Genomic DNA, 22,280 nt, shown 5'->3' on the forward strand with positions numbered 1-22,280 from the left:
GGAGCCTGGATATTAATCAATTGATTAAATAAGTAACCAGCAGTACCGGCGGATTCTGTACTGAGGGGGTGTTTTCCCTTGGAGGTGTTTGGTGGTGTTTTTGTCCTATCAAAGCACCCTTTGGTCTTGTCACTGGCCCGTTTGATTCTCTGAAAGAAGCAAGACTTCTTCACCTTAGAGGGTTATGAGGTCAGGAAAAGAGCGGCCACCTTTCCCTCCTATCAAAAGGAAAAGAAAAATACAACAAACACTAATATTAGATACGTTTAAAATAAAACAGGCAGGTGACATATAGTCCTTTAAATCATCAAAGGTCCATACATTTGGGAAACTGGGAAAGTCGCCGTCAAAGTTTGATTTTATGAAAGATCCAACTGGTGCTATGCTAACAATTGCTAACTAACCCCTGTGATCTTTAAACTCCAATTAAACCACTGAGTAGAACAAATTGAATATGCTACTTACAGTATGCATCTTTTCTTGGCATGTAGGGCTGCGGACATTCATATCTATAGCATAGATAGCCGCCTAGTGTTGGGTCAGGATGGTTGCACATTGTTGTCCTGGAAGAGTCTTCGAAGTATCACGAGATAGGTGGCTCCTCCCCTGGACTACAGTGCGCATGGGCATCAACTCCATCCTTAGATTGTTTTTAGCCATTGTGGCAAAGATGGAGTGTAATAGTGTAAGCGTGTAAGCGATGGCCATGCCTAAGAGTAAATGTTAGAAAAAGTCTGCAACCGCTACGGGCGCCGGGGAGGAGGGCGGGCGATATGAATGTCAGCAGCCTTACATGCCAAGAACAGATGCATACTGGTAAGTAGCATATTCAGTTCGAGGCATGTGGGCATGTGGGCTGCTGAATTCATATCTATAGCATAGAATACATAGCAGTCCCTCCATTAACGGCGGCCGCCCGTGCCAGCTGCAGAAGTCTGAAAAAGTGTCTTAAGAACAGCCTGTCCTACAGCTGCCTGCTGCTTGGAATGCACATCTACACAGTAATGTTTAGTAAACGTATGTGGTGTAGACCATGTGGCTGCTCTACAAATGTCTTCCAAAGGAATATTACCTAGGAACGCCATGGAGGCCCCCAACTTGCGTGTGGAGTGGGCCCTAGGGGGGACCGTTAAAGTGCGCTTAGCTTTGTGATAGCAAATCTGAATATGCTTAACGATCCACCTGGCTATCCCTGCTTTGGAAATGGGGTTGCCTTTGTGCTGGGCTGAGAAGGCAACAAAGAGCTGTTGTGTCTTTCTAAAATCTTTGGTTCTGTCAATGTAGTACATTAACGCTCTTTTGACATCAAGCGTGTGGAGCATTCTTTCTGCTACTGTTTCAGGGTTTGGAAAGAATGCAGGCAGTTCGATGGTTTGATTAACATGAAACTGCGACACCACCTTCGGAAGAAACTTAGGGTTAGTGCGCAGCACCACCCTGTTAGAATGAATCTGTATAAATGGCTCTTGTACCGTGAGCGCTTGTAGCTCACTAACACGCCGCAGAGACGTGATGGCAATGAGAAAAGCCACTTTCCATGTCAAGAACTGAATCTCACATGAATGTAGAGGCTCAAACGGGGGACCCATCAATCTGGTGAGGACCACATTGAGGTTCCACACAGGAGCTGGTGGGGTCCTGGGAGGGATGACCCGCTTCAGCCCTTCTAGGAATGCTTTAATGGCAGGCACCCTGAAAACAGAGAGATGCTGCCTGTTCTGCAGATAAGCCGCTATGGCGGATAAGTGTATCCGAATGGAAGCATATGCCAGATTGCATTTGTAAAGATGTAACAAATAGCAGATGATATTAGGAATGGATGCATCTAGCGGGTTGATATTGTGTTCTGTACAGTAAATGACAAACCGCTTCCATTTTGCTGCATAGCAAGCTCTCGTACTGGGCTTTCTAGCCTACCGGATGATGTCCATGTATTCAGGGGGCAAATTAAGGTAGCCAAACTCTAAGACCTCAGGAGCCAGATCGCCAGATTGAGCTGTTGCGGATCTGGATGCTGAATGTCGCCATGGTTCTGCGTCAAGAGCCTGGGTGTGAGGCGCAGCCTTTGATGCGGTACCACGGAGAGTTCTAGAAACGTGGTGTACCATGGTTGGCGTGCCCACGTTGGAGCAACCAGGATGAGCGTCATCGAGTGTTGCTTTAGCTTTCTTGCCACCAGCGGAATGAGAGGTGCTGGGGGAAAAGCGTACGCAAATCTGCCTGACCAGTTCATCCATATCGCATTGCCCTGCAACTGTGGGTGAGGGAACCTGGCGGCAAAGCTTTGGCATTTTGCGTTTTCCCTTGTGGCAAACAGGTCTATCTCTGGATGACCCCACTGCTGGAAGTACGGGTGGAGAACTGATGGATGTAACTCCCACTCGTGCATCTGGTGGCTGTACCTGCTGAGCAGATCCGCCATCTGATTGTCCTTGCCCGGGAGGTGTTCCGCCATGAGGAAGACGTTCCTTTGAATGGCCCACTTCCACATGCTCTGAGCCAGATGAGACAACTGCGGAGAGTGTGTACCTCCCTGCTTTTGGATGTAGTACATGGCTGTCATGTTGTCCGTCCGGATCAGCACGACTTTGTTGCACAGATGTACTTTGAAGGACTTGAGTGAATGAATGAATGAATGAAAAGGATCTTATCTTGCGCAGACTTAGCCCCAAGGGCGTCAAGGCGCCTAAATCAAATATATCAGCTAAGCCCCCTACAGTAACACTCAGCAGCATGCTCTCATTGGTAGGCCCTCTTAAAGAGACAGGTTTTAAGAGCTTTTTTAAATAGCTCAATTGTGGGAAGGGTTTTTATATCAAGAGGGATAGAATTCCAAAGCTGAGGGGCAATCACGGAAAACGCTCTGGCTCCCCATCTGGCTAGTTTGAAACGCGGAACAACCAATTGACAGAGTCCCGCAGACCGAAGGCCTCTTGTAGGGACGTAGCGCGTAAGGAGAGAGCCAATGGCACTAGAGGAACCTTCCGTCACAGCTCTGTAGGCTAAGCACAGAATTTTAAAAGAGATTCTGTGCTGCACCGGTAGCCAGTGGAGTTCTTTCCTAGCTGCAGTGGCAGAGGAGGTTTTAGGAAGGGCCAAGACAAAACGAGCTGCAGCGTTCTGCACAACCTGCAATCGATGCAAAAGGCTTTTATTGACTTCCGTATAAAGGGAATTGCAATAATCCAATCTCGATCCTACCAAGGCAACTGCAACCTGCTTACGAGCCTGAAGGGAAAGATACCCACAGATTTTATTGAGTATCCTAATCACACCCCAGCAAGTGGCCACGGTCCTGTTGACTTGGAGGGAAAGGGAAAGCGAGGTGTCGAAAATTACGCCAAGGTTTCTGGCAGATTGGGAGGGGGTGGAGCAGATGCCAAGAGAAGGTGGCCATCACTCACTTGACCAAACATCTTGGTCCTTCCCAAAAATCAACACCTCCGTCTTTTCGCAGTTCAGTTTCAGGGAATTTATAGTCATCCAGTCTGCCACATACTGCATGCATACCCTGAAACAGGCGGCAGATGTCCTAACAGAAGAGTGAGCCAGTGACACCATGATCTGAGTGTCATCTGCATAGGATACCACCTCCATCCCCTGCGATCTTACTAGTCTTGCCAAGGGAGCCACATAGATGTTGAATAGGGTCGGACTTAAAGCCGACCCTTGTGGCACCCCACACTGCAATGACTTGGCAGGGGAGAGGTGGTTCCCCAGCATCACTCTCTGCTCCCTGTCCAACAGAAAAGAGTTGAGGAGACTCAAGGCCGTTCCCCTGACACCAACTTCCCTAAGCCGAGATGTCAGAATGGCCGGGGAGAGGGTGTCGAACGCGGCCGTGAGGTCCAACAAAACCAGGACCGTGGTTTGACCTGAGTCCACTTTAAGTCGGATGTTATTGACCACACAAGTGAGAGCGGACTCAGTGCTGTGGTGCTTTCTGAAGCCATGTTGCGTGTTGTCAAGGTATTTGGATGATTCGAGGAAGGAGGACAGATGAAAATTCAGATGCGCCTCAAGCATCTTGGCAGGGGCAGGGAGGAGGGAGATAGGCCTAAAGTTCTTCAATAAGGCCGGATCTAGGGACAGCTTCTTGAGGAGCGGTTTTACAATCGCCTTCTTCCACACAGCAGGGAAGGAACCCTGAGTAATAGCCATGTTCATTACCTCAAGCATAGGAGGAAGAAGGCTATTCCTACACTCTTTAAGTTTTTTCAGAGGTAGGGGGTCCAGAGGGGAAGCAGATTTAGTCCTGTCAAGCAACAGGTTCAGTCCTTCCAGGGATAAAGAGAGAAAATCCATAAGAAAGCAGGAGGGAACTGTACCTAAGGAATCAAGACTAGAAATAGCAGAACATACGCTTTGATCCAGGTCATGACAGTGAGCTTCCAAGGATAAGTGAATGCCAAGAATTTTATTGTGGAAGAAGTCAGAGATATTGTCGCAGAGTTCTTGCGAACTGACTACGGGGTCTGGGAGTTGCAGGGAGCATAAGGTGTCAGCAATTTTAAAAAGCTCCCTGGAGGAGGAGAGTGAGCTGGTAAGGTTGGAAAAATAGTCCTGCTTCACTATCACTACACTCCGTTTATACTCCCGCAGTGCGGACTTGTGAGCCTCCCGATCATTGGCGTCCCAAGATTTCCTCCAATTTCTCTCACTACTCCAACATCTCTGCCTCATGAGACGCAGCTGATCAGTAAACCAAGGTGCTGTAGGCTTTCGACGTGCGACATAGCGCAGAGAAGGAGGAGCAAGTTGTTCCACTGCCCTAGATATAGAATCCGTCAGGTGTTGAGCTGCCACCGCTACGTCTTTAGATGATAGAGATTCGGGGGTGGAGACAAGCCGGATAAGGGCCTCATCCGATATCGTCCTGAGGTTTCTCCTAAGGATAAATGGGGAAGTTCCCATATTAATAATCCCTAGGGCAGGAAGGGAAAGTTCTAATGGCACGGCACAGTGATCAGACCAAACCAGTGGTAACGGAGGGCCAGTAGAAATCCTGACGTCGTTGGAAAATACTCCGTCAAGTATGTGCCCAGCCTTATGGGTGGGACTACTCACAAGTTGGGCTAGGTCACATGCACCTAGAGAATCAACCAGCGATATTGTATCCTTTGAGTAGACCTCATCCAAGTGAAAATTAAAGTCACCCAAAATAGTGAAAGCCGTTTTCCCAAAGTAAAGTTCCAAGAGTGTCAATAGTTCAGAAGGGAAACTAGCTCTGGGACCGGGAGGCCTATAAATCAAAATACCAGTGAAAGAGGCTGATGGAGAGAGGGTAATACAAAAATATAGGGCTTCGAATCGATCTGACGGCGTCGATAGAGATTTAGTGCAGCAAGAAAGAGAGGATTTAAGAAGGATGGCAATACCACCTCCTCTGCGAAGGGATCTGTCCTGTCTATAAAGAGAATAACCATCAGGAATGGCCAGAATCAGGTCATGTCCTGAGGTATCGGAGGCCCAAGTCTCCGTGATAAACACCCAATCCGGCTGTCGCTCATCCACGAAATCGTGAAAGGCGACGTTGTGCTTAATAAGCGAACGGGCATTAATCAGAAAGCCAGATCTAGAGGGAGCATCAGGTTGTTTAAGCGGAAGAGAAGATGTTACACAACCAGTGCCGGAAAAAGCAAAAGGGGCCGTACAGGCCCTGCACCTATAATAGTGCAGGATCCCCTCAGGCGAATAACGATGTAGACAGGGCTGGGATACAGGTCTAAGTGACAGAAAATCAGATCTTGAATATCGCCTAGTTATCCTGTCAGGAGGGGAAGGAGTAGAAACAGAGTCCAGCCCGACCTGCAGCCCGTCCTCAGCGCGGACGGGCGCAGACGGGCTGAACTCTGGCGTAACTCCGGCGTCAGTACGGCGTCCCCGCTGCGCGTTACCCCTGCGCGCAGACATGGCTGCCTATATACTCGCCTTAAGACACAGAGAGCGGACTGGGACGCGCAAAATCTGCCCCTCCCCAGTATGGCCGCCGTCGAGACTGTGGAAAGGACCCGCGAAATGTGGTGAGTTTACGATTATGTTGCAGGTGAGATGACAGAGGTGGGGGTGTGCGTGGCCAGATATTTAAAAACAGGGGAAAAGTGCAAAAAATTACTTTAGCAAATAAAAAGACCAAAACGGGTATTTTAAAATAGACAAGTGCTACGAATGAGGGCGCTGCAACCAGTGAAGCGCGGTAGCAACTAAGAGCGCGCCATGCAGTTTACCTGCATATATACTCGCCTTTAGACACAGAGAGCGGACTGGGACGCGCAGAATCTGCCCCTCCCCAGTATGGCCGCCGTTGAGACTGTGGAAAGGACCCGCGAAATGCGGTGAGTTTACAATTATGTTGCAGGTGAGATGACAGAGGTGGGGGTGTGCGTGGCCAGATATTTAGAAACAGGGGAAAAGTGCAAAAAATAACTTTAGCAAATAAAAAGACCAAAACGGGTATTTTAAAATAGACAAGCGCTACCAATGAGGGCGCTGCAACCAGTGAAGCGCGGGAGCAACTAAGAGCGCGCCATGCAGTTTACCTGCATATATACTCGCCTTTAGACACAGAGAGCGGACTGGGACGCGCAGAATCTGTCCCTCACCAGTATGGCCGCCGTCGAGACTGTGGAAAGGACCCGCGAAATGCGGTGAGTTTACAATTATGTTGCAGGTGAGATGACAGAGGTGGGGGTGTGCGTGGCCAGATATTTAAAAACAGGGGAAAAGTGCAAAAAATAACTTTAGCAAATAAAAAGACCAAAACTGGTATTTTAAAATATACAAGCGCTACGAATGAGGGTGCTGCAACCAGTGAAGCGCGGGAGCAACTAAGAGCGCGCCATGCAGTTTACCTGCATATATACTCGCCTTTAGACACAGAGAGCGGACTGGGACGCGCAAAATCTGCCCCTCCCCAGTATGGCCGCCGTCGAGACTGTGGAAAGGACCCGCGAAATGCGGTGAGTTTACAATTATTTATTTAATTGATTTAATTGCAGGTTTATATAGCGCTAGGAATCGACTCCCGGAGGAGTATCTCCACGCTTCGACCGCTGGGGAACCCGTCCTGGCTCACCCTGAGAGATGGTCCCAGATGGGTATCTCTAAGGTGCGACCAAGCATCCCCGGCGATCTGGGGGGGCCGTTGTGAAGATGAGGCAAGCTGATGCCCAGAGTTGCCGCGTGTGGTCTCTGACTAGAGTAGGCACCAAGGCGAGAATTATCGAGTCCGCTGACCCTGGTCCACGACCCTGCCGCGTCGGGAATCGAACCCTGGTCCCGGGCCGTTCTCTGCTTACGGGTCTGCCGCCTCTAACCAGTGAGCCACACTTCTCCATTATGTTGCAGGTGAGATGACAGAGGTGGGGGTGTGCGTGGCCAGATATTTAAAAACAGGGGAAAAGTGCAAAAAATAACTTTAGCAAATGAAAAGACCAAAACGGGTATTTTAAAATAGACAAGCGCTACGAATGAGGGCGCTGCAACCAGTGAAGCGCGGGAGCAACTAAGAGCGCGCCATGCAGTTTACCTGCATATACATGAACAGCAGCAGTCCCCACAAGCAGAAGGGAAGATTTCCACACACACCTGGTTAAGGAGATAAAGGTGAGCCTTCCGAGACGACTTCGAGCGGCACGACTGTTTCAATGCTCATGTAACCCAAGCTGTGTTCTGTATTAGATAAAGAACAACGTGATATCTCACCAATTCCACTGTGAAAAGTCTCCTGGATGATGAAAAGCATGAAGCAGGAGACAATAATTCCCTGCTGTACTCAAAAGGTGCCATGAAGATTGCCATCAGTTCTAAGTAGTTGATGTGCATCTTATTTTGCTGCGTCGTCCATAGTCCCTGCACCGTGTAGTGGAGCACATGAGCTCCCCACCCCTGGAGAGATGCGTCCGTCGTTAGGATAATCTGTGGCACAGGCTCTTGGAACGGTCGGCCCTTGCAAAAGTTGTGTGGATTCCACCAATGCAGAGACCAACACTAGGTCTTTCAACTGTCCTTGAGCCCGAGTCCACTGATGTGCCAAGCATTCTTGGAGCGGACGCATATGCAACCTTGCGTGCGGGACTATGAAGATGCAGGAGGCCATCATGCCTATCAACTGCATGAACACTCTCGCTGGAAGTGAGTGTTGCGGTCTGAACCCTTGGATTAGCGACTGGATGTTGCCGATCCTCACTGGGTTTGGCTGAGCCGTGGCCGCCAGAGTATCTATCGTCGCGCCCAAATACTGCCGCACATGGGCTGGCTGAAGGTGCGACTTCGGATAGTTCAGTGAAAACCCCAGACTGTGAAGAAGGTGAATGGTGTGGGACATGTCGGCTGCGCACTGCTGGGCTGACTTTGCTTGAACCAGCCAGTCGTCCAGATAAGGGTAGACATGTATGTTTTGTCTCCTGAGCTGCGCCGCCACTGTTGCCAGACATTTCGTGAACACTGGGGGCTGTGGTCACTCCGAAAGGAAGGACCTTGAATTGGTAATGCCTGTTTTGGATGGTGAACCTGAGGTATTTCCTGTGGGATGGATGGAGTGGGATGTGAAAGTAAGCATCCTTGAGGTCCAAGGTTGCGAGGAAGTCTCCCTGGTTTAGCAATGGAAGAACCTGCTGCAGTGTTAGCATGTGGAAGTGTTCTGAGAGAATGTACTGGTTCAGGGGGCGTAGGTCCAGAATAGGTCTGAGTGACCCGTCCTTCTTTGGGATTAAGAAGTACAGGGAATACACCCCTGTGCCTTCTTCCTCCACTGGCACGAGCTCTATTGCGCCTTTTTGCAGCATCACAAGAACCTCCTGCTGCAATAAGTGCAAATGCTCTGCTGACATAGGACGGTGTTTTGGGGGTATGTTGGGTGGAGTGGATGTTAGCTCCAAACAATAGCCGAACTGGATAAGTTTCCTGACCCACCTGTCTGTGGTGATGGACTTCCAGACTGGCAGGAACTGTTGGAGTCTCCTCCCGACAGGTGTTGGATGGTCGGGGGGCAGTGACAGGGAGTCACTGTTTGTTGGTGGCAGAGGAACGGGAACTGTTGTTGCCTCTGCCTCTGCCCTTGGTGCTGTTTCCCCGGTATCCTCCTCTACTCTGCTTGGTGTACGAGGATTGCGCCCCACCTTTATTGAATGGTGTTTGCTGTGACATGTGTCCTCTGTTAACACCTCGATTGCCTGAGCGACGAAAAGTGTTCCCTCGAAACTGTTGTGACTGGAGAGCACCCATGGACTTGGCAGTCTCAGTATCTTTCTTAATCTTTTCCAGGGTGGTATCTACCTCTGGACCAAATAACCTGTCTGGGTTAACCGGCTGGTTGAGGATGGTAGTCTGTATCTCCGGCTTGAACCCGGAGATGCGGAGCCATGCCTGACGCCTCAACATCACGCTAGTGTTGATTGCTCTTGCTGCTGTGTCCGCAACGTCTAGTGCACAATTTATGGCAGCATTGGAGATGAGCTTTCCCTCCTGGACAAGCATTTCAGCTCCCTCTTTAAACTGATCTGGTAGGTGTTGCAACAGCTGCTCTAGGGTGTCATAGTGTGCCCTGTCGTATCTGGCCAATAGTGCCTGCGTGTTTGAGATGCGCCAGATGTTGGCCGCCTGAGCTGCTACTCTCTTCCCTGATGCCTCCAGCACTTGTGACTCTTTGTCTGGGGGAGGAGCTTTACCCGTGGTTTGCGAGTTCGCCCGTTTGCGGGCATTAGAGACCACCAAAGAGTCCAAAGGCAACTGGCCCTTTATGTAGGTTGGATCGCCAGGTGCTGGTCTGTATTTCTTTTCAATTCTAGGGTTGACAACCCTTGACCTTGTGGGTTCTTTAAAAATGTCCGCAGCATGCTTAAGGACCCCTTTTAGCATTGGAAGAGTCTTGACAGTTTTGTCTGCAGTGGAGAAAGTGTCAAAAAGGAAGTCAACCTCCACAGGGTCAGCATGCATTTCCACATCATGGTTTTTAGCTGCCCTCTCAATCAAGGCATTAAATGCCGCAGAATCTTCAGTGGGAGATGTCTTGTCTTGTCCACCATCTTGTGTGTTGTCCTTTCCCCTGACACGCCTCCCCGAGACCGCCTCCCAGCTGACCCTCCCACGCTCCGCCCCATCCTCCATCCATTTATGGCCAATGCCCCCACGCGCAGCGTCCACGCGCTACGTACACGCCGAAGGTGCGCCAAAGGTAAGCCCGTCTGCGCCCGTCCGCGCCTTGACCGCGCCCAGAGCTTGTCCCCCTGCTCCTCGAGCTGCCCAGCCCTCCCGCATTACCTACGATGCCTCCACCCTCCTAGACCTTAACCCCGGTCGCACCCCCGACTGCGTCCAAGCCGCTCCTGGACACACCCATGGACCTTTCTCCTGCTACTCCTGCAGATTCATCGGCACCGTCTTCAACTCCGATACGATCACACCTCAGTCTCCCAACCCCAACCACCTACAATGCATCCTGCTCAACACCCGTTCGGTCCACAGGCACGCCATTGACCTATGGAACCTACTAGACACCATCTCTCCAGACGTCGCCTTCCTAACAGAAACATGGATGCACGCCTCCTCCGCCCCAGACATCACCATCGCCATCCCCGAAGACTATAAGATCACACGCAAGGACCGTACCGGCCACACAGGAGGAGGAATCGCTATCGTCCATAAAAAATCAATCCGCATCTCAACAAGCTCTGACGCCAACCTCGCAAACTCTGAACACCTTCACTTCCAGATCCACATCGACCCCAAGACCACACTCAGAGGCACCCTCCTCTACAGACCACCAGGACCCCGCGCAAAATTCAGTGAAGACATCACGGACTTCATCACTCCACACGCGCTCCCCTCCAAAGACTACATCCTTCTGGGAGACCTCAACTTTCACCTTGAAAAGATCAACGACCGCATCACCACCACCCTCCTGGACAACCTCGCCAACCTCGGACTTAAACAACTGGTCACTTCCCCCACCCACATCGCAGGTCACACACTCGACCCTATCTTCACCTCCAGCAATCATGTCTCCTTCAGCCACACTACGGATCTCCTCTGGACTGACCACAGCTGCGTTCACTTCACCTACAACAAGCCAAAACCCACTAACCACCTCCAACCGACTCTGCAAAGAAACTGGAACAAAATCACCATCGACCAGATCTCCTCATCGCTCCTTCTAAACACCCCAACCCACTCTTCTAACCCAGACCAAGCCGCCGCCAACTTCACTCTATGGTTATCCAACACCGCCAACACCTTAGCACCACTGAAAAAACGTCAAAGCAAACCTGGCAGCAAGAAGACCTCATGGTTCAACGATGATCTCAAAAAGTCCAAGAAACTCTGCCGCTCCCTTGAAAAGACCTGGAAAAAAGACCCAACCACTAGCACCAAGGACGCCTTCAAAAACGCCACCCGCACACACCACCAATTAATCCGAAAGGCCAAGAAAACAGCATTCAAGGATCGACTCGACAACAACGCCCACAACAGCAAGGAACTTTTCAACATCGTCAAGGAATTTACCAATCCCTCGGCCAACTCCAACGACATCACCCCCTCTCAAGCCCTCTGCGACTCCCTAGCCTCATTCTTCCACAACAAAATTGCAGACATCCACAACAGCTTCGATAACCAACCCGAAGACCAACCCACCCTACCACATGCGGAACATTCTCCCCCCCTGAACACCCTCAACGACTGGAACCCAATCTCCACTGAGGACACCATCCGCCTGATGAACTCCATCCACTCAGGATCCCCCACAGACCCTTGCCCTCACCACATCTTCAACAAAGCAGACTCCGTCATAGCACCGCACCTCCGAGATGTCATCAACTGCTCCTTCAACTCCGCCACCTTCCCGGAAAGCTGGAAACACGCTGAACTCACCGCCCTTCTGAAAAAACCCACAGCGGATCCCACCGAACTCAAAAATTACCGCCCCATCTCGCTCCTTCCATTCCCGGCCAAAGTAATCGAGAAAGCCGTCAACAACCAGCTCGCCGCTTTCCTCGAAGCCAACAAATCCCTCGACTCCTCACAATCTGGCTTCCGAGCAAAACACAGCACTGAGACCGCCCTCATCGCAGCAACAGACGACATTCGAACTCTACTGGACAATGGAGACACAGTCGCCCTCATCCTCCTCGACCTCTCTGCAGCCTTCAACACAGTCTGCCACAGCACCCTTCTACAACGCCTCAGAAACATCGGAATACAAGGAAAAGCACTTGAATGGATCACCTCGTTCCTCTCCGGAAGAACCCAGAGAGTCCGCCTTCCACCATTCAAGTCCGAGGCCAATGAAGTCATCTGTGGCGTACCACAAGGATCCTCACTCAGTCCCACCCTCTTCAACGTATACATGAGCCCCCTCGCGGCCATCGCACGCCAACACAACCTCAACATCATCTCCTACGCGGATGACACTCAACTGATTCTTTCTCTCACCAATGACCCCAGCACCGCCAAAACTAACCTACACGAAGGAATGAAAGAAGTTGCCGAATGGATGAAACTCAGCCGTCTGAAACTGAACTCAGATAAAACAGAAGTCCTCATCTTAGGTACATCCCCCTCTGCATGGAACGACTCTTGGTGGCCGGAAGCCCTTGGAAAAGCACCTATCCCGACTGACCACGCACGGAACCTAGGCGTTATCCTGGATTCTTCACTCTCAATGAACAGACAAGTCAACGCCGTATCCTCATCCTGCTTCAACATTCTCCGCATGCTCAAAAAAACTTTTCGCTGGATCCCCACCGAAACCAGAAAAACCGTCACCCATGCTCTTGTCACGAGCCGACTGGACTACGGAAACACCCTCTACGCAGGTACTACCGCTAAACTCCAGAAGAAACTCCAACGAATCCAAAACGCCTCTGCCAGGATCATATTAGACATCCCGCGCAACGAACACATCTCTGGCCACCTGAAAGACCTCCACTGGTTACCCGTCAATAAGAGGATCACTTTCCGAATGCTAACCCACGCACACAAATCACTCTACGACATCGGACCAGAATGCCTCAACTCAAGACTGTCCTTCTACACCCCCTCCCGCCAACTACGTTCCTCTAGCCAAGCCTTCGCCATTGTACCTCGCATCAACAAGACCACCATGGGAGGCAGATCCTTCTCATACCTGGCCGCTAAAACATGGAACTCACTCCCCACTCACCTTCGCCTTACCCAGAACCACTTAGCATTCAGAAAGCAACTTAAAACGTGGATATTTGACAAGTAATCCTCCTCCCCTCCCTAAGCGCCTTGAAACCCTCTGGGTACGTAGTGCGCTATATAAATTCTTTGACTTGACTTGACTTGACTCTTGACGTTATACACCTGAGGGTCATGGACGGTGTGCTGATCCCCTTGATCACCTGCCTCCACCCACGAGTCCTGTTGCTTATCAGGCTCTGTGTTGGCAGGAAAATTGTACTCCTCATCCTGCTCCCCTTCATCCTCTCCATCCGAATAAGTGGGTGAAGGTGTTGCACTTGTCAGAGTCTGTGGAAGTATTGGCTCAACCAAGACTGGTGTTGCTGGTGTAGGCTTCTTGCGCTTTAGAGGAATTGTGAAGGACTCCAAAGGCTGTGATGAAATCTTCCTCTTGTAAAGCGTAAGCTTTCCGGTGTCGGCGTCGATGAAATGCTCCGACTGCTCTTCTAATAAAGGTGGTCGATGCTTCAAACTCCCAGCCGGGTGAGTTGGCTTCGACACCAGAGAGTCCTTGAGCACCGACCGTGGTGCAAAGGCCTTCGGCGCCACCTTAGGCGGTAACGTGTACAGGATCGGCGTCGAAGTTTTTTGCGGTGGGACAGCTTGCTTCGGTGCGGAAGGTGTCTTCGGTTCCGATGCTGAAGCCTTGTCCTTAAGTCGTTTGAGGGAGTCCGAGACCTGCTTCGTAAAGGAAGCGGATGGTTTCGTCGACCCGACCGATGACCTCGATCCGCCTCAAGGGGAAGACCCGAGCGTCGATGACCTCTGTTTGTCTGTTCGAGGCGCAGGAGCATCCTTGACCGTTGCGCTTCGATCTTTGTCCACGGCCGCAGACGTCGACGCCTTCGGATCGGCAGCCTTGACTTTCGGCGTCGGGACCCCAGACTCTGGCTCGGCGCCCTTGGCCGACTTTGTCTCGACCGGCCTTTTGGCTTTCGGCTCGACAGGCTTGTCTGATGTAGGCTCGACAGCCTTTTTGGATTTCGGCTTGACTGCCTTGCTTGACACCGGCTCGACGGCCTTTTTTGAGCTTGGCTCCTTGACCACTTTCAGCACCTTTGCCGGGTCGACAGCTTTCTTTGGCTTCGAGGCCTCCGAAGCCGATGGCGTCGATGGTGGAGCAGACGTCTTCGGTTTCGATGGCGCCTCGGCCATCTTTGTTTTCGTCGACACCGGTGGTTTCAGCTTCGGTTTCGATTTCGTCAATGGCGGCTCCGCTGAAGTGTCCGTAGCCGGGCCGGAAGGCGGGGCCATGGATCTTGGTGTAAGGTCTTGGGTAAGGCCATGTGGCGATCCCTCGACCTGAGCCTTTGTAAGTGTACGAACGGGGCATAGCTCTTCCTCCGAGCTATCTTCCATGGCCCCATAGGCCTCGTCGTCGTCCCCTACCTCGTCGACGACTTCCTCTAGGTCTTGGGCTTCGACGTCCGCTTCGTAGTCGGACTCGACGATCCCCGATGGAGGTGAAATCTGCAGTTGAACCTCTTGGTCGTGTGCTTCTGCGTCGTCGAAGATGTCCACCGGTGCCGGGGCCGATCGCCGGGCCTCGAGGAGCGCTACGCGCCGAAGCTTGATCGTCTTCTTCGATCGAAACCTGCAACAGGCCATACAGTTGGCTTTGTCGTGGTCCGGCGACAGGCACTTGTTGCAAACTGGATGGACGTCAATGTGTGGGTACTTGGAACCACACATGGGACAGTGCTTGAACGGACTTCGTTCCATGCCGTCGAAGTCTTGCTGCGTCGACTGGGCCTCGATCCCCGAAGAATCACACGACCCCCCGGAAATCCGACTCGACGAGTTGGAATAGAGTCGGGCACCGAACGCAAACAATACCAACGGTTCAAAGAAGGCCTTTTGGCCTCGAAAAAAGTTTAATATCGATTCCGAACAGGAGTTAACAAAATCACATCCGAACCCAATGGTGGAAAAAAACTATCTAAGGATGGAGTCGATGCCCATGCGCACTGTAGTCCAGGGGAGGAGCCACCTATCTCGTGATACTTCGAAGACTCTTCCAGGACAACAATGTGCAATCATCCGGACCCAACACTAGGAGGTGATCTATGCTATAGATATGAATTCAGCAGCCCACATGCCTCGAACATTATATCACCTAAGCAAGAAGTAGGTGAACCAGGCCACCCTGAGTCTGAAGCTGAAGTCGAACGAATGTCAAATTCAACTAAGGACCAAGTCAACCATTGGGGTCAACTAACGGACCTAGAGATGTTAACTATTCCACTTACTGGTCGTTCACAATAAGAGGACGCAAAATGCACAAATCTAACAATGGGAGATACTCAGCAATTACTACCAACTAGGCAGCCAATGCCAATAGAAGTGCAAGTAAAACAAAAGAAAAGCTAACGGTATAGGGGAACCATCTAATTTGGGCCAAATAAAACTTTCAGAGCAAGAAGCTCCAAATGAACTAAATGGTGGGGTGAAAATCATAAGGGAAGCCAATACCCCACTGAAATTGGATCTTACTCCGTATCAAAAAAACGTTTTGAATAGTAGTCCACAATTCATTAATTCTTGTGACGAGGGATATGATTTTCAAGGACCACAAAAAGAGGAGTATAAGGACCTATCATTCATAAATGGGCAACCCCATAGCCCAGGTACTCAGGTACCAGGAAGTGGATACGCGGAAGCAATTTGGGGTTTATTCTTCAAAACCTCGCAATTAACTCTGGAAGCTTTAACATATCAGTCTAACCAAAAGGAGGTCCAAATAGATCTCGAGCGCTATGGCATCCTCTGTTACCGGAATTGAGCAGGAGATAACAACGCAAAATAATCTAATAGTAAGGGCACAATCTCAGCCAATATCTACGTTTGCAGAGTGTATTTGTGCCCCACTAATTAACAAACTAGCTACCATTCCGGATATTTTAAAAACAATAATTGACGATGTAAAAGGGAATTTTCCTAATGTGGGAATTCAAACCATCAAGAACGACTGCCCCTCTAAAGATTCAATAAAATGGAAAGACAATACTGTTGTTGTTAAAGAAAAAATAGATGATAAAACAAACGATCAAGAAGTGATAAACCTATGCTTGACATAATCCACAATGACAGATGTAGCTCCGGAAGTTCATCTATCAAAAAGAAAGAGGAAAAAATAACGGAAAGCAATAAATAAAGCTTCTAAAAGTATAAAAAAAACAAATGCATCAGATATAGTGAGATTGAACACTGGAAACAACCATGACCAAATATCATATTGTGAAGGTGAGGGTAAACAAATGTCTCCAACAAAACCCCTTTACCCTCTATTTAATAAGGATCTATCGGAGGTACAAGCTGTTATGAAAAATAAATGCCTAAACAATCAAGCTGATAGTATAAAAATGATAGAGAATGGGAAAATTCAGTCCTTAGAAATGCTGCAAGTGGAGGAAAGTAATAAACAGGTGTAAAATATATCGACAACTACTCACCACAAACCAACCTCGAGAAACTGCCTCTTAACTTATAACAGCTTCCACCCAAGACACTTGAAGCAAAACCTCCCGTTTGGACAATTCCTACGGTTGAGACGGAATTGTTCCAGTAAATTGGATTACCATGTGCAAGCTGAGGTATTGAGCAAAAAATTGAAACAACGGAATTACCCAAAGAAGATAATAAAAGAGGCCAGTAAAAGGGCAAGTAATAATAACAGGGATGCCCTTTTGGAACGAAAAATACAGAAATCCTCAACAAATGAAAGATCCATCTGCATTACAACTTTTGATAAAGTATCCAACCAGGTCACTAAGATTGTCAAAAAACACTGGACCATACTGAACAGTGGTGATCTCAACATCCCAAAACCGATGTTCAGCCATCGGAGAGGAATGAACTTAAAGAACTACCTGGTCCATACTCGACCAAAACCAGCGGAGAACATCAACAGACTTCGTCCACTACCAAACGGTCACTACCCATGTAACAATTGTAGTGTTTGCCACCTGACTTCAGTGACTAAGTCTGTCACATTTAACAATAACACCACATGGCAACTCAAAATTTTTCAAACTGCAATACAAGTGGGGTGGTGTATTTGATCACATGTACCTGCAACTTACATTATGTAGGAATGACCTCAAGGAAAGTCAGCACTCGAATTGTGGAGCACAGGAGCAATATTCGCTGTAAGAAATCCACCACACGCATGACTAACCATTTTATAGAAAAAACACACACCAAACGATCTGAGATGGGTGGTTTTGGAATGTGTGAAGAGCAAAGATAACCTTGAAAAAACCCTACATGAACAACGCTGGGTTTTCAAATTGCAAACAGATGTAAATGGGCTGAACGATGATATTCCCTGGGGTGCTTTTAATCGGTGATACAACCAACACCGCATACTGTATATACTAGAACAGAAGTATGCCTTAAACAGGACAGAGAGGACCTGTAAAGTCCTTTTGGAACAACCAGAATCAGCCTCTGTTTTTTGAATCGTAACTGAGATAATCCCCGGCGTTCTTTAAAATGTTCAGAATAATTTTTGGATTCTATGCCATCAATTAAGTGACTCTGTGAGCGGTTCTATTTGTCGCCTTTTTCAATAACTTTTCAGTCATTTTTTAATTGTTAATTTTTTTCTTAAAATTTTTCCAGCTGTGTATGAGGAGGTCGTTTAGACATTTTGGACAAAACCGAGGTTCACAACATGCCTCTCCTGCCAATTTCATCGACATAATTGTTTTTTGTTTTTTGTTTATTGCAAAAGCTGAACCTAATGAGACTGAAAAAAGACTAACTCGCCAGGTTCTTTTGCATCCCCCTAAAATGGACGCTCTGGGAGAACGGTCTAGTTTCAACCCGGAAAAGGGAGTTAACATTAACAAAAACAGAGCCCGCGGAACGCATTCTAAGATGCGGTCCGAGCGGAAGCAGCTAGGTAATACTGCGCGGCGTTGCTGAATAGGAAGTAAGTGAACCATCTCGTTTCCTATGACAGAGAAAAGAAAATCGAGTCTCTGATATAACTACGACCTAAAAACCTTTCGGGTATTTTAGAATGTAACCGCGTTTTTACAATCCCGTAATTTTACAGCATTGCTCACACCGAGGCGACCCCACCCCCCTCAGAGACCATGATGTGCTATTAGGCACCAACAAACGTAAATATTTGGCAAATTCTCTGGTTATGTGTTAAATGTGTGTTCACTGTCTTGTTAAGTCACTTCTGGATGTTTGCATAAGACACTTCACGTTATAATCACCTCGCGTGTTATTTATCTAGCAGACACCGGACCTGAAAGCGTGCACGCACCAATATGGTGTAAACAACACCATATAGAGTGTGCATATATACGTACGTGTATTCAAAACGTGCATCATGAATGACATAAATGACCCCGATCTCTGCTGAGAAAGGGGAGAGGTGTTTTTAATCTTTGTTTATTCATTTTTCTTACAGGTTCTTCAGTGAGCAATACTTTCGCCCTAAAGGTTTCGCGTACGTATTCTGAACTACGCATGTATCTGAGTAGAACAGCGTCATTCACTGTAAATACTTTTTTCACTAATAATTCCTTAACCCTAATTTAGGTTTCAAGGAGTGGCAAAGTACAGGGCTGGTCCCTGTATGGTCCTGACGAAACGCTAGGGGTAGCGTGAAACATGTTGACCATATACTGAACCTACCTACATTATTGGTCGGTGTACAGTATAACCCCATTTTTAACATACCAGTCTAGGAGCAAAATAAAACATTGAGGCCCACTAGCACGGTATTTTTAACTCACATTCACCCACTCCACTTTTTTCTGCACCACACATAGTCCTTCACAACTACAGTGCTCCTACGTAATTCGCAAATCGCAGCACGCCCCTTTTCGTAGAGAACTGGGAGGGCCCCGATGATGAAGCATGTCACCGTGAGGAAACTCCGGTGAGTGAGGGGACTAAAAAGAAAGACATTTTTCTTTCTTTTTTGGCTTCACTTAGACTTTATTTTGTAGTTAGCCACCACACGAGACAGGTCTCCGAACCCAGAATCTGGGCTCATTTTTTCATATGTCTCCTTAGGAGGACGACCTGGTCTTTAGTACCTCCTTTTCCCTCTGGTTATACTTCTTCTGGTGGTGCCCACCAGGCATTGTAGCGTCAGCCTGGTGAGGAGTATAGCCCAATGATGAAGCATGTCACCTTCAGGTGAGTGAACGCAACTGGTCTTAAAAGTACATGCTTCCTAGGGTGTCTGCGTTCAGTTACAGATAATGTCTCTGGGACGAACATCCGGAACAGTATACTGTGATATGATTGTGTTTTATTTTAACAAATGTACATAGCAGATATTGGCGCTTGCTTGTTTCACAAAAATGATCGGATACCTGCCTCAGAGCGCACTTCTTACAGACGAGTACGGGGTTATCATGTTGCTGCTACAAGCTCCTTACCTGTGCGAGTTATCGGGAACGATGCAGGGGCAGACCCAAACCAGCCACACATGGAGATCAATGACAAATACTGAAGATTTAACAGAGCTTCCAAGCTGGTGACCATTACTTAATTGACCCTGAAAATAAAAGACACGTTTTTAGTATTCTGGTGACTCATGACCATAAAAAACAAAGGTTATAAATTCAATATTGTCTCAAATACTTAAAAAATTGAACTGGATGCGCTGAATTGGATGTTGCCCCAGGTCATGCGTGACACCTTTCACCAGTATTGCTTATGGGACTTGTAGTTTTGTTTTTCTCATTAAAAGGATGGGTTCTAAAGTCCCAGTGTTCTAAGGGATGTTAGTTAAAATCAGAGGCCTGAGTGAGGGTGAAGCAGGACACTGCTCTGCTTAGCAGTGAGATGAATGACAGTTGTCCAGCCCTTCTATTCTTTGACAGACAGAGGCTCATCAGCCGTTCATATTTTTTTGCAATGGGAAAGAAACTTTTATTGCAGCTTGTGTCAACTGAAGAGATAAGACCCCTGGACGTGTTTATTTAACTACTGACAAACATGAACAATCAAGAACATGAGTTTCTGGAAAACTATCAAGCACCCAATCAGAATCAGCCGCCCTTCACACCCAGGAATTCTTGAGGCTTTAGAGAGGATGAATTGCACGTGGCATAAGAGGAACACTACATGACTCAAAGCTCACTTCTCAGGGATGTACTGAAATGCAAGCTTCATGGCACACTTAGACAGCTCTTCACCTCCTCCTCCTCAAACTGTTGACCAGCTATCAGGGCAAATGAGCCTGCAACAAAGCATCGCTGGCTTGGTTCCACACCGGACCAGGCAAGGTGGTCAACTCCATGCTCCTCCAAGTCAGCAAGCACTCTGGTCGAGCCAGTCCTAACCCCACATGAATGTTCCCCATCACAACTATTTTAATGGTACTAAGTTATGTTTCTGCTAAATGTAGGAGCCAAAAAGTGAAAGATTTTACTAGGAAGTACTGAAAGAGAAATCATGAAGTTTTTCAATATTTCTGAGTCTGCCACAGTACACAGGAGCATTATTTCTCTACAGCAGCAAATCATGTATGTGCCCTGTAGAAAGCTTGTTCGAATGAAACATGGAATTTATTGCAGCCTACAATTCATGCAACAACATAGAGTGCAAGATAACTTGTGTTATTATTCCAGCAGAACGAAATGCCATTCCTAATGTGTACGTCATTTTAAAGACAAACCCAGAAAAATGTATGGTCAGTGTTGTTCTTCTGCCTGTTAAAAGACAATCTCCATTAATGTGTCAGTAATTAAAACACTATGAGAAACCCTACTCTATGGCAGGGTGCTGCCTGCCACTATATTGCAGGTTACTTCCAACATAATCTGATTTATACATACATACTCCAGGGTGCTGCCAGCTATCGGGTCTGCACACAGCAGTCTGGAGCCACTCAGGAAGGAGGTAAGCTCTTCATTTCATCTTAAGCCCTTAGGTTACATTCACAGCCTGATGGGTCCGGAGAACTTTATCCTCGCTCTAACTTCGCCGACGCAGCCCAACATAGTCTGTGTTGTGTGCTGGGTGATGCCTGGCATCTTATTATCGTTGGCGGATGGATGAAGCTCTGATAAGAGCTACTACAAGAAGAGCAGAGAAACAGGACCACAGATCGCCACAGAGTGATAACTGCCCAGAAGCTGAAGAAGGAACTCTGGAACAGCAAACCTCCTACACCCTGGAGATTCTCCAGAGTAAGCAAATGATGGTAATGAAATGAAAATTGCAGCATTAAGGTCACTGTAACACTGGGCAGGGGACGGGAGGAAAAGAACCGGATAATGTTGAGTGGTGGCGTAGTGAACTGACGTCCTCCCCCTCTCTGCCTCATTATCAGCATGACTGGAACAGGGGAGAAGCCTGTTCCTGGGAACTAGCCGACGAATTGGATGACGCCTTTTAACTTGAAGACACACGAGTACGCAGCTCCGCCCCCCGATGACGGCGCGGGATTCCTAGGGGGTAAAAACGCGTAAGAAGATGTCCTGGCATGTGACGTCACCGACCGAGGATCGAGAGTGGGAGAGCGGCCCGGAGGAGCAGAGAACAGGGCTTTTGGAGGCGAACCCGAGGCCGACAGGAGTAAGCCAGGAGGCCACTGGATCCGTGAATCGCCGTGCCACACTCCCGAGGGAGGAGTGTGGCTACAACAGGTACGGCAGCGTTTGGCGGGCTGGGTAGGAAGACGGGGTTCTTCTAAACCGTAGCCGCGTGTGTGCCAGAATATCTGCCCAACCTTTCTTTGTCCTCACAGTGTAAATATACCCCTCCTCACCAGTAATCACGCCTCTGCACCCTCGCACGTTTAATAAAGTGTTTAGCACCTTAGCACGGGTGTCTCCTGCACTTGCCCGGTTCCCTGTGGGACAGTCCAGATAGGATACATATCCTGACGATCTGTACCTGTTTCTTTTCCCTGGCGGAATCCAACTAGGAGTTAGGAAGAACGGAAAATCCCCTGAAGTCTGCTTCTTAACCATCTGGAAACAAGACCATAACCAGACGCCATCACGGACCCCAGAGCTTTTCAGAGAGACACCTTCACAACCCGACATAAAAAGACGTTTTCCAAAATAAAACCTTACCTACCCGAACTGGTCTTAGGT

At 48.6% G+C, this 22,280-nt stretch overlaps 1 protein-coding gene across 1 annotated transcript in view; it reads right to left on the minus strand.

The window, feature by feature from the left end:
• The window catches only part of LOC144807674 (uncharacterized), a 39,488-nt gene extending 19,746 nt beyond the window's left edge, over positions 1 to 19,742 (minus strand). The window contains exon 1 of the mRNA XM_078673310.1: positions 19,611 to 19,742. The gene's annotated coding sequence lies outside the window, so the exon portion shown is untranslated. The remainder of the gene's footprint in view (positions 1 to 19,610) is intronic.
• Between the last annotated feature and the right edge of the window lie 2,538 nt (positions 19,743 to 22,280).

Source organism: Lissotriton helveticus, chromosome 1_2 (assembly GCF_964261635.1).
Source record: "Lissotriton helveticus chromosome 1_2, aLisHel1.1, whole genome shotgun sequence".
In the NCBI taxonomy this organism is placed as follows: Eukaryota; Metazoa; Chordata; class Amphibia; order Caudata; family Salamandridae; genus Lissotriton; species Lissotriton helveticus.